Source organism: Ylistrum balloti, unplaced genomic scaffold, assembly GCF_031769215.1.
Source record: "Ylistrum balloti isolate Yb309-2 unplaced genomic scaffold, AGI_CSIRO_Ybal_v1 Utg370662, whole genome shotgun sequence".
NCBI lineage: Eukaryota > Metazoa > Mollusca > Bivalvia > Pectinida > Pectinidae > Ylistrum > Ylistrum balloti.
Window position 1 is genome coordinate 824491 of NW_026782401.1, and position 14812 is coordinate 839302.

The following is a 14812-nucleotide window of genomic DNA, read 5'->3' on the forward strand; positions in this document are numbered from 1 at the left end:
TACATGCTTGAAATATGTACCAATTATCTAATAATTTCAGATTTCAGGATTTCAACATTTGCTAGTTTGATGCAGAATTTTTGTAAAGTAATAGAATGTCGCTCATTTAAAGTTTTCAGTTTCTTGGTACATTTATGCAAAAGTTATAAGGTATGAATATGCTTTTGGTGGAGATTTTACATATCAAGTGAAGGAAAAAATCATGATTCATAACTTTTCAAAATGCAATGATAATTTATTCTTACCTATAATCTGCCGACTAATCAGCATTTACACAATTTATCTTTTGAATGAAAGTCGCATGTGACAAAATTGTGGGATTATTGTGCCATTGTCTATGTTTGTTAAATGTCGCCGTGTTTATGAAACTATACATGTATAAACGTATTATGCATGTAAGTCCATGTTTAAACGAGAAATCTTCTATTTGAATTTTCATTGGAATATTATTTGTTAAATATTTATACTACGATTTAATGGGTAAACAAACATATAGCGCCCGGTTGGACAAACCAAATAACACCTTTTTTGTATTATTTTCTATCTACTCCTTGTTTTGCATATGTATGCCAAATATTTAAATGCGAATGTTGCATTTGGTTTCAAAATCAGCATACGAGAGACAATTAAAAAGATATATTTTCATAGAAAGTATAAGGTAGTCTAGATTTAATAATGATCTCTCTGGGTGTTATCTACGTAGCTTGAGTTCAGCTGGGCGCTACCAGTTCTTTATTGTAGTCCTGTAAGGGGTAAATATATTTCTTTTTTTATATTTGTCATATTTGATGTGTGTATGTATGTCGATCATTCTTTACAAGCATAAAACTGAAAACGAGAAAAATTGCAATAAATTCAAATATTGTTGAGTTATTACAAGCTTATCATTGTTTGTTCTCAAGGGGCATTATTTCATCGTATCTGGTCAATTTGATTATACTAAAGTGTGTATTTTATATTTCAATCGTGAGATTTCTTCATATCAGATCTATTTATAGTTAAAATCTATTGATTTTTCATCACTAGTATCCTACCACCCTCCGCGTTATAGCTGATCGCCGCACAAAAGTGCCCTTGCCACATACATACGAATGTGCGATAAGAGCACAATATCTTTTTAACAAGATTTGAAACACATTACGATTACAACGAATAAATTTCGTCAATATCTTTATTTTTGCTTATGGGGCTCTAACCAATTACCGTGTATGGTATGTTCGATAAAGCGTTAAACTTTATCAAATATTCATTTGAATTAATATCTGAAATGAAATTCTCGTCATCAAATTGCCGTATAAAATCATGTTGCATTTTGATCATTTGAAAATTTTAATAGATTGAATAAAAATGCATCAAAGGACACTGTTGTGGTTAATGATTTGCACAGGAGAATGGAATCCTAGTCAAAGAATACTAAAATTAAATTGTTCAATTTTACTGTTATTGTGATAAGATTAAACTTTTATTAAAATGCACGTGATTCTGAAACAATGTAGTAATTTTGACAGCCGCACAGTTAGTTCCAGTAATTGAATTGAACGAGTGTGCATCAAAATTTGTTTAACCCCACCCCTCACCGTCCCCACCCTTCCTTAGAAAGACTGAGAACATATCGAATGAACCATTGATTAGCAAAAAATTGATTAAAGGAAAGTAATTTAGGCTAGGTGTGTAATTTGGTTCTGACTGGTCATATTATCATAAAATGATATGACGTGTGATGTTTAGGTATTTAAATAACATCATATATATAACTTCATCATGACTTAAATAATGACGTCATAATTCAGATCATTGGTACAGAGATATGCTGACTTCGATTTTGACATTGAATGGAACATTTTTAGGTAATTATATCCATGTGATAAAATATCCAGCATGTCTTATCCGTTTCATAAGTGATTAATGAAATTTGGCTTTTCCTCCTTATTTTGTTGATTGACTTCTTAATTGGCGAGTTTGTTGATCACGTCAATAAAATCTGAAATTGAATTTTAGTGTGATATAAAACAGCTAAACAATATTCAGCACTACAATAACAATAATTACCTTTTAATTTCAATGATAATGTATGTATTTATCAATAATTGTCGTGATATTCATTGAATGATAAGAATTTATTTCAATGACGTCACGCCTGTCTGATAAAATGATACGAAAGACAGTTTATTGTTACCTTTGATTACAATAACATAATATAGAAAAACATATAATTTGCAATCCTTTTTAAAGAAAATGATCAGTTAATACAAAAGGAAATAGTCATTCCATATTAGGAATACTTATATCCTATAAACAAGCAACTGCCCAAAATGGAAAGAGAAGTTTGATGATAACAACTGAGTGAATTTCAAACATCTTACATAGAATTGGAACTCACATTCTCTTTTAATGAGAGGATATCACGCGTAAGTCGTGTTCTTTTTTGTGAAAGGTCATGACATTGATTGTTCATAATGATAAAGAAGCGTTGTCTATTGCTTATGCAAAACCAGCGTTAAATGGCGAGGAATGAATATCAGTCCGTGTGTGTTTGTCTTATTACCTAATATAGTCGACAAAATTAATATATTTCCATCCGTTTTGAATTAACACTAAGTACATCAGTAAGTACCCCGATTTTGATCAGTTTATTTACAACTTCTAAACCGTCATTCATCAACTCTTAATTGCATCCATGTCTAAAAGCACCTCGCTCATTATAACATGAATACGCATTGTTGTTGATTGGCTCAGATCTCCCAAAATAGCAGCCGTGACCAAATTACTCTACCGTATGCCCTTTCCCATCGATGATGTAGGTATTACTATAATTAACGAATTTTACTCTTCGTTGACCAACAAAGCACGTTTGTAATTGAATGAATGGTAATAGTAGGGGGATTAAGTGTTAAAATCAATGAAGAAAACAGATAGCATGGTGTCATCCTCTTCTGGTGCCTGTAAAAGGTTGTCTACCCTTTTGTCTGAACGCTTTCCTGACAATTTGGTCTAGACTGTTATATAAACGTATGATAACCTTGTGGGTTGGATTTCAATAATATAGTGTATAGAAGACGTTGTGTCTTTTATAACAGGCCACGTTGTATGTCCATAATACCTTCAAGTTTAAGGATAATGAACTAAGCTTGGACTATAATTAGGCAATAAGTGAAAATGATCGCAAAGAAAATATTAGTTGTAAAGTTAGGAACACACACACACTCTTATATTTAAATAAGTGTGTTTCACAGAAAGGATTGATGACCTTAAGCTGCAAATACATAGGAATATCACAAAAATATACTGAAGTTTCACCATCAGTTATTTCATGGTACAAAACAAAAACAAACAAAAAATGATAATAAATAAAACAAAACAAAACAAAAAAGCAGAAAATTGAAATTCCCCATTTCAGATGCAAGCCTTCAGTGCTCATGGGTTAACTCATTACAATTACTCTCTTAAAACGCTTTCTCCCCACTGACAACATATAAGTACTGTCAGTAAACAACATTTTATCTGTGCAATAAAATCATCTATTGACAATTTTTCATACAATCATATGTTGCTTCCTTTAATCATATATTTGTTGTAGAAATCGATGAACAATATTATAATAGTTTGCTCTGTCTAACAGCATTCTATGAAGGGAAGACTTCGTGTAGGTTTTCAGATATACTTGTAACATATTATTGAAGTTATAAGCAGTGTTGCATGATGTGTGTGTTTGTCTGTTTTTAAAATTTAAATTATCCGTCACGGATAGAAAAAACGCATTTTATTATCATCATAAATTGGCATTCTAATTTTTGAGTTGTTAATTGTGTATGAGATATCCGATTGGGAATGGGTGATATGCGACACGGTACGTTTTTAAGTTTTGAAATGCTCGATTAGATATAATGTGATTTAAGTAAAAAAAAAATGGATGGCGAAAATTTAACACAAGAATTAAATGTCAACACAATAATGAAAAGATAATACAATGCCGTAATGCATACTCATAATTTATGAAGCGGAGAAAAATATTGATAAAAGAAAGAATTACACAGACGTCTTTGAACATCAGGATTGTAACATTGTTCGATCAATTGTTACGACAGGGTAAACGTCTTCTACATCATCTAAGACATTCGCCTCAATAATATTGACCAATCCATGTAAGTATTTTTTAACTGCAAACAATAACGTATCATAACTAGCTATTATCATGGGCTGGTAGAATTTTCTTTCCTCCGTTATCTGTTGATATCCCTAATAATCCAGGATATCTGCGTTGTTTGCACTTGTGTTCACTGATTAGCAATTTAAACGAGAATTACCAAATATGAGGAAATGCAATCGTTGACTTCATGAATCAATGCCCGTGTATTAGATTTCTGTGGTGTACGACGCATTCTCGTTGTGTAAGATCGTGTGTAACCTTCTGTATATTCAATAATTTCCATTATGGAGGGTTTCACATGTAATATAAATGTAGGAAATACAAAGCTTTGGAAACACTAGTTTTGAGCACCATTGTCTGTTCCAATAATGTCGGAATTTGTTGTTGCCAGGAACTGATAACTCTGGAGACTGAAATGAAGGTGACGGAACGAAAAAGCTAATAGCCTTAAAACTGTCACTGCAAAGTGGCATTCATATTGCTGTGGATTATTTGTAAAAGGACAGTTTTTTTCCAATCTGAAGAAATTATTTTGATGGGATCTTCAAACACAAAGCAGAAGAAAAACAAAACTTATGAAATAAAGGAAAGAAAAAAATGACAATGATATATAATTCATGTAATGACGATTAATTGCCTAGATCAAAAGCATTACCATTTCATACACCCATAATGTATCGTGTGGGTCTCCGGGTCTTCATTTTTACTCAAAACCTTGACTGTACCTTTTACTATACATCACAAGCCTAGCTATTACACTGGATGTTTTACGTTCGGTCGTCCTTTATAATACTTCAGGGAGAGACGGTATTGGATCAAGTGCTTCGTGGAAGGTTTGACCTGAGTCGCTATCGATTCCCACTGACTCATAATTATTCCCTTTTGTTCTTGTTTGAGTCCGACGCAATCTTAACGTTAGTAACATTCAGGTTCAGTACAGGATAACGAGTAATGGAACAAATATTTATATTCAAATCTCTTTATTTCTTTCTGATCTCATTCAATCTTTCCATAAAAGGTGATAAATATTGATGACTGAATAATGTATCCATGTCTAAGGCTTTGAGCATTCTTGTCGTAAGGTCGAGGTCAGTGTTTGGAATTGATTGGAATATTCAAGATCATTTTGGTATGCGAGAATTGCCGAGATGTCGGTATATCACATCTAACTATTTAACAGAGAGGTATAGTTTAGGTTAATTGTAAATTGCGAAGTTTATTATGCAATCTACAAAAGTTCATGCTTTGTTTTTAGACAGGAATGTTTCACAATTTCATATAACGATAACCCTGGTTAGTTACTGATAACATGGTAGTGACCACGATCTCATTTCTCATCAGTTCCGCATTGTTCTGGAGTCCTAAAAAAGATGCCCGCGATTGCATTTGACAGGAAAAATAACTCTGATGTTATTAGGAAATTCCTTTGATATGAAATTTATATATGATAAAAATCAAATAAACATATATCAGAAATGTAATAATGAATATTATTAGAGACTCTAATGAGATATAGAATAAGTAAATATGATAAAACTACAATAATGATATATACGAAACGCAAAGATAAACAGCACGTGAGACTGGCATGCTTGCCTTACAGCGGTGAATACCGTGTCACATTGCCTCTAAATTTATAGAATGATTTTTATTGCATCACAAGAGCAACGCAATACTCAGGCAATCTTTGGAGAAACATTTCCGATATACATTACCATGATCATAAATGTATATTATATCTATAAGTCTCTTATCGCCAAGCAGGTTTCGTTGAAATGCAGAGAACTATTCCAAACTTTGACGTTCGTCAATAGAATTTGACACTTCACTACAATCGTGTTGTTGCTTGTATTTAATTATCTTTCTTCGAAGTGCATCGACTTCCGGATGATTTATGGTTCAATTAGGTATAGGCAGAATATAGCCTATCAATATGTATATTTCTAACTGCCTTTATACAGCTGGGTCCTGTTAAACGTCATTTCTTTGAGGCCTCCTTTATATTATCAACGTTCGTGCGGAGGTTTAAAACACTTATCTAAATACTTAGCACTTATTAGAGTGTTCAATTTGACATAAAGCATATCTCAAATCCGCAAACCAGGATAGCGGCAATAGTTAGTAAACCAAGGTGTAGGCAAGCTGTGCTGAACTACGGCGGGATATGTTTACCTCAAGAATGCCGCTTTTCTTGCATTCACAGCAAAATACGATGAATTAAAACTGTATCCATCTGTTTCGACGTTTTTAACTTAGTAAGGGTTCTACGGGGGATGTTATGCTCTAGATATTATCGAAATAGTCTCGCGATCATAAAAAATCGGAATAAAAGAAGGTTCCATTGCCGCCGTCAACCCTGCCTAGGATTGGGTATCCAAGGGAATCTTTATGACCGTCATCGGGTCGTAAAGCCAGCAGCCAGATGCAAAGAGGATTATTGCCCCACCAAAGCAAAGGTGTAATTTGCATACCTTCATTTTAAGTCATACTTAGCTCCTAAGGGGCAAGCCATGGGGGAGTATCAGGGACAAGTATTAAAAAAGTTCATTAAAGACGCATAGTCTAAATCTGACAAGACCTATTTTGAGCTCTGAAATGATCTCCAAAGAGATAAAACTTCATATCTTAATTGATTCGGTGATTAAATGCGAAGCTGATTTAGTATCTAGAGCTAATATCCGACAAATCATGTAGACAATGTCACGGTTCAAAATAGTTTTATTGTTAAATTGCAATAATTCCTTATGCGTCTCATTCTTTCATTATTTTTTATATCGTTTGCTTAAAATTTAAGAAAAACTATACAATACTAAGAGTCACTAAAACTATTTTATATATGCATTTTTGATGAGATTAGTTTAACAAACGTAGCATGGTAGAATGTTAATATCAATTAGGCACACGAAATGATTTGAGACAACAAGCAGCATAAAACTTTTTCAAATATAATATTCCTACAAATTTATTGGTTACAGGTATCAGGAAAACTCTTCAAACAGCAATTTAATGTTTGTTGATAAATAAGAAAACTCTAGGATCTTGTGAGAGGTGTATCAGCTTTGACTCATAGAAGAGACCGTATCCCCATCATCGACCTCTATATCGTTGATATCGTTCTCATACTTGACCTTTTTCTGCATGATACTGACATAAATATCTAGAAGTGCGTCTCGTTACATTAAAATCTGACTTCATTCAATGCACTGACTACACCGTATTTTTTTCAACTTGAGTAATGTCATCAGACGAAATGAAGGAATGCAATACCAATCATCAACAATTAATTCAAACGATATCAAATTATTTGAAACATGACAATTACATAAATGTGTTACGACAGACACATGTAATATTGAAGACACCATGACAACTATGTCTTTCTGGTCAAACAAAAAAGTGGTTAAAGAATTATTGCGGCACCAATCACCAAAGCAACGCGCCATATGAGCCAAGAAAACTTTTCTGACAGCCATATTTTAATGTATGAGGAATGTTGCTACAATGTGGCCTGGTTTGCATCAGAGGTGTTCGCTCATTCAAAAGAGCTTGTTCATTTGACCTCTTCCCCTTAAGCGCCTTGAATACCTAGCGTGTCCGCTCATGAATTTTGACTTTCATGTGACTTTAATTTCAGGCAGTCAGATAGCAAAAGAAAAGGCTTCATTTCGAATGAAGGCTAGGGGTTTAAGTCTTATCAATTTTTATCGTTGACATTTATGGTGAAATAATAGTGCTAAAAACTTATAAAATTTTAATTTTGGATATAAAACGGGAGCTTTTAAGGGGCGGAAATACAGGGCTGTAATGTTATACATATTGAAAGTCAGCTCCGATTCACCTGATGTTCCCCAGTCTCCTTGGTTATCACACTTGTCTAGAAAACATTTATATTCTAATATCACTGTTATGCTGTTCAGAATATTGCACCCTGTTATAAAATCTCTTTGAAACGTTATTTAATGGTTTCCATATAAATACAGTTATATTGCGAATATTATATAACTAACGACCTAACACTGCTTAAGGTTAAACTATCTTAAAATCTTCTGAACTGTGCTTTAATAGGAATTTATTTCCTTGTTATGACCCTTTAAGTAGCGTTTCTTACGAGTTTTATGTTAGCCAAGTAAAATAGAAGCATGTACGATCATGTCGTTCTTCGCCATCCATGTAATTTAACCTACGAGCATCAATACCGAACCCTTGCACAAAGTTGTAAAATCGTCCTATTAATGCTAGTGTTTTCCAACAGAACGGTAACAAATCTGTCATTATTAACAACAAAATATTACCGGAATCCACATTACCATTTTATCGAGAATATACGGCTTTGTTGGCATGTTTCATGAATAAAGCTCAGTAAGTGTGACAGATGATATGCCGTTTTCGAAGATATTTAGTAACTGTATCCCTATTTCGGGTAATCTCAACGTCACATTTTAGGATAATACAACAGACGACCTTTTCTGTCCTCTCATTGTTCACAATAAATTCATGACAATTATTTTGGACTAACTGACCCCATGAGGAACCAAACAGCGTAATACGAACAAAATACTGAAATCACCAAGCGATGAAACTAAGTAAGGATCAGTTATTTGCGAGATAGGACTGACACGATATGTTATGATATTGACAGACAGTAAGGTACCTTTAATGAAACTAAAAAAGAAAAGAAAAACCAAGTCAAGCATTTTCTAAATTCTGAAAAATTCAGAATGGTTAGAGGCTATTAATTTATGAACATAATTCTCAACAAATAAAACAAAGAAATTATTACATAGATACTCAATAATTGTCTTAATTCAAAGAATCCATACCTTAATACACACAATTATCATAAACCTTTTACTGTTAAAATTATAATCGGATATATGAACTAGTTATTGATACAATTGGTAAACGTATAGGAAAATATAGTAAATAGGTGAATCATGTCAGCAACAATCGATTATGAATTGTGATCTATGAGAGTCAAATCTAAAAGATATAGAGAAAATATAACTGATCTCAGTATATGTTACAACTTGTCACTGCGGGTTTCTTGTCCTTTGCTGTAGATGTGTGTGTCAGGCACCATTTGTAAGTAGTTACGGATAAGATGGAGCTTTGTATAATTTATCATACAATAAAAGAGTATGTCTTTAGCTGAATAAGCCATTATAATAAGTGCAAATTCCCTGCATCTTACCTAGTTCCTTCCCAGTTTCTCTCTTACATCCAAAGTAGGATTTCTACCACGAGTAACAAAAATCAAAATTCCTTATTATTTGGTCCAAATTGATTCTGCACATTTTTTTTTTTTTTTTTTTTTTTGTCGGGGGGATGGGGGGATGGTTGTGTTTAATCCTAAATCTAAATTGTCTGTTTGATGTAGAGGAGTATTTGGTTTGTTACGTTTTACTTTCGTGTATTTTCAAAAGTACGCGATTTGTAGTGTAAAACTCATAGATCCATGATCTATATCATATTTATACATTTTACAACCATTTAAGTTGTTCGTATAAAGTGCATTTTCTAATTTTGGTTAACTTATCGCTGTGAGAATATTTACAAATCCTCCCACTATTGGCTATGTCTATTCATAGAGATAATTGATCATTGCATTAAAATGTTTCCTAATTACGCAATATCAAGGCCTGATGCACAATAATCACAGAATCAGTATGCATGAAATTAATGCGTGTTATCATTTTAAAGAACACGTGCAAAAACAGTTATATCAGATTGTTGAGCGTTCACGGTATTTACATTTTTTGTTATTGGTTGTTTGCTTTGATGTCGTAAATGTGCTCTTTACTCCTTGTCATACATGCACTGAATACAGAAATACGTAAAATCGCTGTGAACGGTGTTATGTTCAAGAACATTATAAAATGTAAGCCCTTGCGTACGCCACTGCGAAAATAATTTGTATATACTGGTAGCTGAATCGATGAAAAAACAATAGAAACGTCAGACAACGTCAGAGTCAAAACTCAAAACCATAATTGCTTTTGTGAGTTTAATAATACAACTAGTTGGAAACTTAATGTAGGAAAATTAAATGAACTGGTACAAATTGCTTATCACGTGTTTTCACTGTTAAACTCAGTCTCTAAGGGACAAAATGAATATTCAAATTATCAGCTTTTATTTTAACTTCTGCAGTCGACGGCAACAGTATGGCGTCGTCGAGTTCCAAACTACTTGCTCGTTAATTGCAGAAAATGTAAATTTGTCTTTTACCTGTAGTCAAAAGACGTATACACATTAATACAGACATTGAGGAAACGCCATAAAATGCAAAAGGGAGTCAGATTGATCCGAGCCTAATAGTCAAAGTCTGACGAAGAAATACTGACTCTCTCGTTAATCCACACACAAGAACAAATACAAAAAACGATTAATATATATATAGACTACACGGAGAATGAATAAAAGAGCGTCCGGTTCATGAATATGGTAAATGAAATTACTATCTGTAATTTGTAACTTATGGTTTATTTAAGTATTTGTCTTTAAACCCCAAGACTTTTACAGAAGTTGTATGTTACGTAGTAGATCTAGACAATGATTCATCATTGACGAGATCTAAGAGAGCCAAGGAGCTTCGTGTATGTGTACCCGGCGTTACTGCAGCAAAGTTATCTTTTATTTGGCTTAGTCCTTAAAAAGCAATAAGATTTAAAAATAGAAATTAACATATTAAGGTTGGAGTTTATTTTGGGATCGACGACTCATTGAATGAGAACTTATTCCACTACAGTTTGAACTTATCATGTTTTTAGAATAACCATACAGTGGAACGAAACCAATATAGGAAAACTGTCATATAAAGCGAAATACACCAGTAGAGCAATATTGTTAAGAATACAATTTAATTTGAGTCACAATGTCGCATATTGATGTTTAATCAGAGCATTCATTACCTCTAAAACATGTTTTGTTTTTAATTTTATTAGTTTATCTATTTATTTCTAAATATTAATATATTATTAGGGAATCAAACGCGCCTCTAGTTTTGAAACGGATTACACTTTCAACACCTTATTTTACAAGGCATATAAAGGATGTGTATATTGATACTAACATGCCTATAGTCACCGTGTATTCACAATAAAGTTTTACCTACCATGTAACTACTTTCGAAACAATGCTTTTAATGCCGAATATTTTGATTATAATTGAACAAAAACAAAACAAATGCATCGGAATTTCTTGAAACGCGAATAGCACAAATGTATGTATTGCAATGAGTTATTGCTTAATGAATTGAGTACGCTCTTTAGAAAATGGCAATGAACCACTTCAGATGAGACAGACAGTGCCATTCGTAGTATTAAGGAATTACTTGATTGTAGCTATTGCCGCTGTGTCTACATCGACTGGTTTAACATGCTCATTTATATTAATACAGAAAAATGTTTTTTGAAAACGTGCTTTTAGAATCCGAGGTAAAGGACTTTAATTTCCGGTGCTTGATTCCTCTATCCTGATTTTCGTAATAATTGTCTTCACCTGACAGTTAAGCACAAGTCATTTCAGATAAAGATTGATTGAGAATTTGAAGAAAGAAAATTTACGGTCGTAATCATGGTTCCGTCAGGGACATTCCTACTTCCTTGTTCGATATGAAACTATGTATGTTAGATATTTATTAATAAACCTGGTCATTCGGTCATCATAAAACCATAAGTGATTTGTTAACGTGATAATACCTTCCTGGTTTGACATAGCTTTACAACGTTAAAGAAGAAGTTGTTAATCCTTCCGAAACATGTCGTCTTATTCCTCTTTCATTTTATCGGTAGTAAATTTGCAAGTCTTTGTTAATATCAATTGCAATTGTGACATGGAGGTAGATGTCAGCATGAATTCGTATTCTTTCCTTTCGAACCGGCGGCAAATTTTAAAGAATTGATGCTTGGACGATGCAGATGATTAAAGTGTTGTTCACAGTACGTGTATTTAACCAAATCAACAGACCTTAACCATGTCAAGATGATAATCATGAAAAATTGAATTACGGAATACATCCTGACATAATAACAGATAGTTTGATGTTGCATGCATTCTTCTTGCAATACCGATGTGTTGTTTAACTATTTGTAATATTTGATCTTTGCTATATACCGATATGTATTAATTGAAAAAAAAAAAAAAAAAAAAACAATGTGTATTACTAGAAGGTCGATATAAAGTAAAATTGGTGTGATTTTTGTCTTAATAATTCCATGAAATATTACCGTCTTTGAATTTGTCTCGTTACAGCCTTGATGAAAGCATTTTATATCGGTCCAGTTGCTGTTAATTCATACGTATATCGAAACGTAACCTCAGTAATCTTCACATTTATAATTAGAGAATACCAAATAAAATACCGACACGTCAACAGAATCTGAATTCAAAACAGGGCAAAATATGCACAGAAGAAAAAATTACACGAATACTCTTTTAAAGGATACAAAGGGAACAACCATACAGAATCTAGTTTTGATATATCGCTATGTCATTGATAAAACGAGTATTAAAATTCTTAATTTTGATAATCGACAACTTTTCTGATCTAAAAATAAGAATTTGTGATGGATGCCATAAATCATATATTCAATGAAAACGAATTCGACTTTTTCTGTTGTTTTATGATCGATTATTCAAGCAAAAGTTGCAGAAAAGTGACACTCCAATGTGAAGTTTGAAGTGAAGTTTACATTTTTAAATATATAGCCTCCCTTTCTTCGTCATGATGTCATCTGTAAGCAGGTGATGTCATTGAATTGTTGTAACCTCACGTCGCAATTGGTTATGTTTTTTCTTTAGCAATGTATAATGCAGAATTGATGTTGATTATCTTGTCTATTGTGTGTATGTTGTTGTATTCAATGAAATCCCCTCAGTCGTACTGTAACCTGTAACAGTCAGCTGCTACCAACAGCTAGCATCGGTATATTGGAACATAACACTTACATATATACACTGATACAAGATAGCCTTCTGTATATAAAAATAAAGAGACACACGTGCGATCCTGTATGAACGTGTATCTACAACCATGAGAAACATGAATGGTATGACCATTATTTGTGTCTAATTCGGTAGAGGAATTGTGTAACAGTGTAGTTGAGTGTAAATTGCTAAGCGAAACATTGCTTTCCATTATCAAGCTATTACAGGAACGTGACCAGTCGGAAAAAATATCCAAATTGTTATTGATGTGTTGAAGTCGAAATTCTTATTTAGTAACAATTGTTACGATTTAAGTTTACTCAAACTCAGTGTAGTGTCAGTACAGTATGAAGTTAAAATTGAAGGAGCGTCTAATGTTGAAGAAAATAAACTTTATTCGTCTTACAGCAAATCCAAACTACACAATGCCAGCTTATATCAATTATTTGTGCAGGCCTGGAGTGGCCTTACTGTGGGAGAAAGTGGAATAATCGAGAGAAACCTAGGTGATCGAACTGGTGATATCGCATCTTTCCATTTCAGTTCGAAGAACCGAATACCGAACATCAAGGTGAATGGCGACTGCGTTATGATAATAATATTTCATATCTATATCTCGCTATTTAGATAATCAATCGTTTTCTTTTTTTATTCAGTGTTTTACTAGTTCGCTCGTGTTTCTTTCCGTGCCGAAAACAAGATTTTGTTCGTGTCACTTTGAGTATTGACTTATCGCAACTACGATACTTCTTAAAGAATTGAACTAATGATAACATCTGTATATGTTATCATATGCACACCAAACGAACAAATAAATAATCAGTTGTTTTATCGTACATTTAATTAGTTAATATTCATATTATTGTATGAATCAATGTCGTATGACACTTTGTGACGTTATAATTAAATAACGCAACGCTGTCACTAGATCGCAGATTACAGCAGGTTACACCAGTTCAACGTCGTCACTAGATCACAGATTGCAGCAGACTACACCAGTTCAACGTCGTTACTAGATTACAGATTACAGCAGGCTACACCAGTTCAACGTCGTCACTAGATTACAGATTACAGCAGATTACCGCAGATTACAGCAGGCTAAACCAATCCAACGCCGTCACTAGATTACAGATTACAGCAGGCTACACCAGTTCAACGTCGTCACTAGATCGCAGATTACAGCAGGTTACACCAGTTCAACGTCGTCACTAGATCACAGATTGCAGCAGACTACACCAGTTCAACGTCGTCACTAGATTACAGATTACAGCAGGCTACACCAGTTCAACGTCGTCACTAGATTACAGATTACAGCAGGCTTCACCAATCCAACGCCGTCACTAGATCGCAGATTACAGCAGGCTACACCAATCCAACGCCGTCACTAAATCACAGATTGCAGCAGGTTACACCAGTTCAACGTCGTCACTAGATCACAGATTGCAGCAGGTTACACCAGTTCAACGTCGTCACTAGATTACAGATTACAGCAGGCTTCACCAATCCAACGCCGTCACTAGATCGCATATTACAACAGGCTACTCCAATCCAACGTCGTCACTAGATCGCATATTACAGCAGACTTCATCAATCCAACGCCGTCACAAGATCACAGATTACAGCAGGCTAATTCAATCCAACGTCGTCACTAGACTACAGATTACAACAGATTACAGCAGCAGGCTACACCAACCCAACGCCGTCACTAGATCACAAATTACAGCAGACTACACCAAT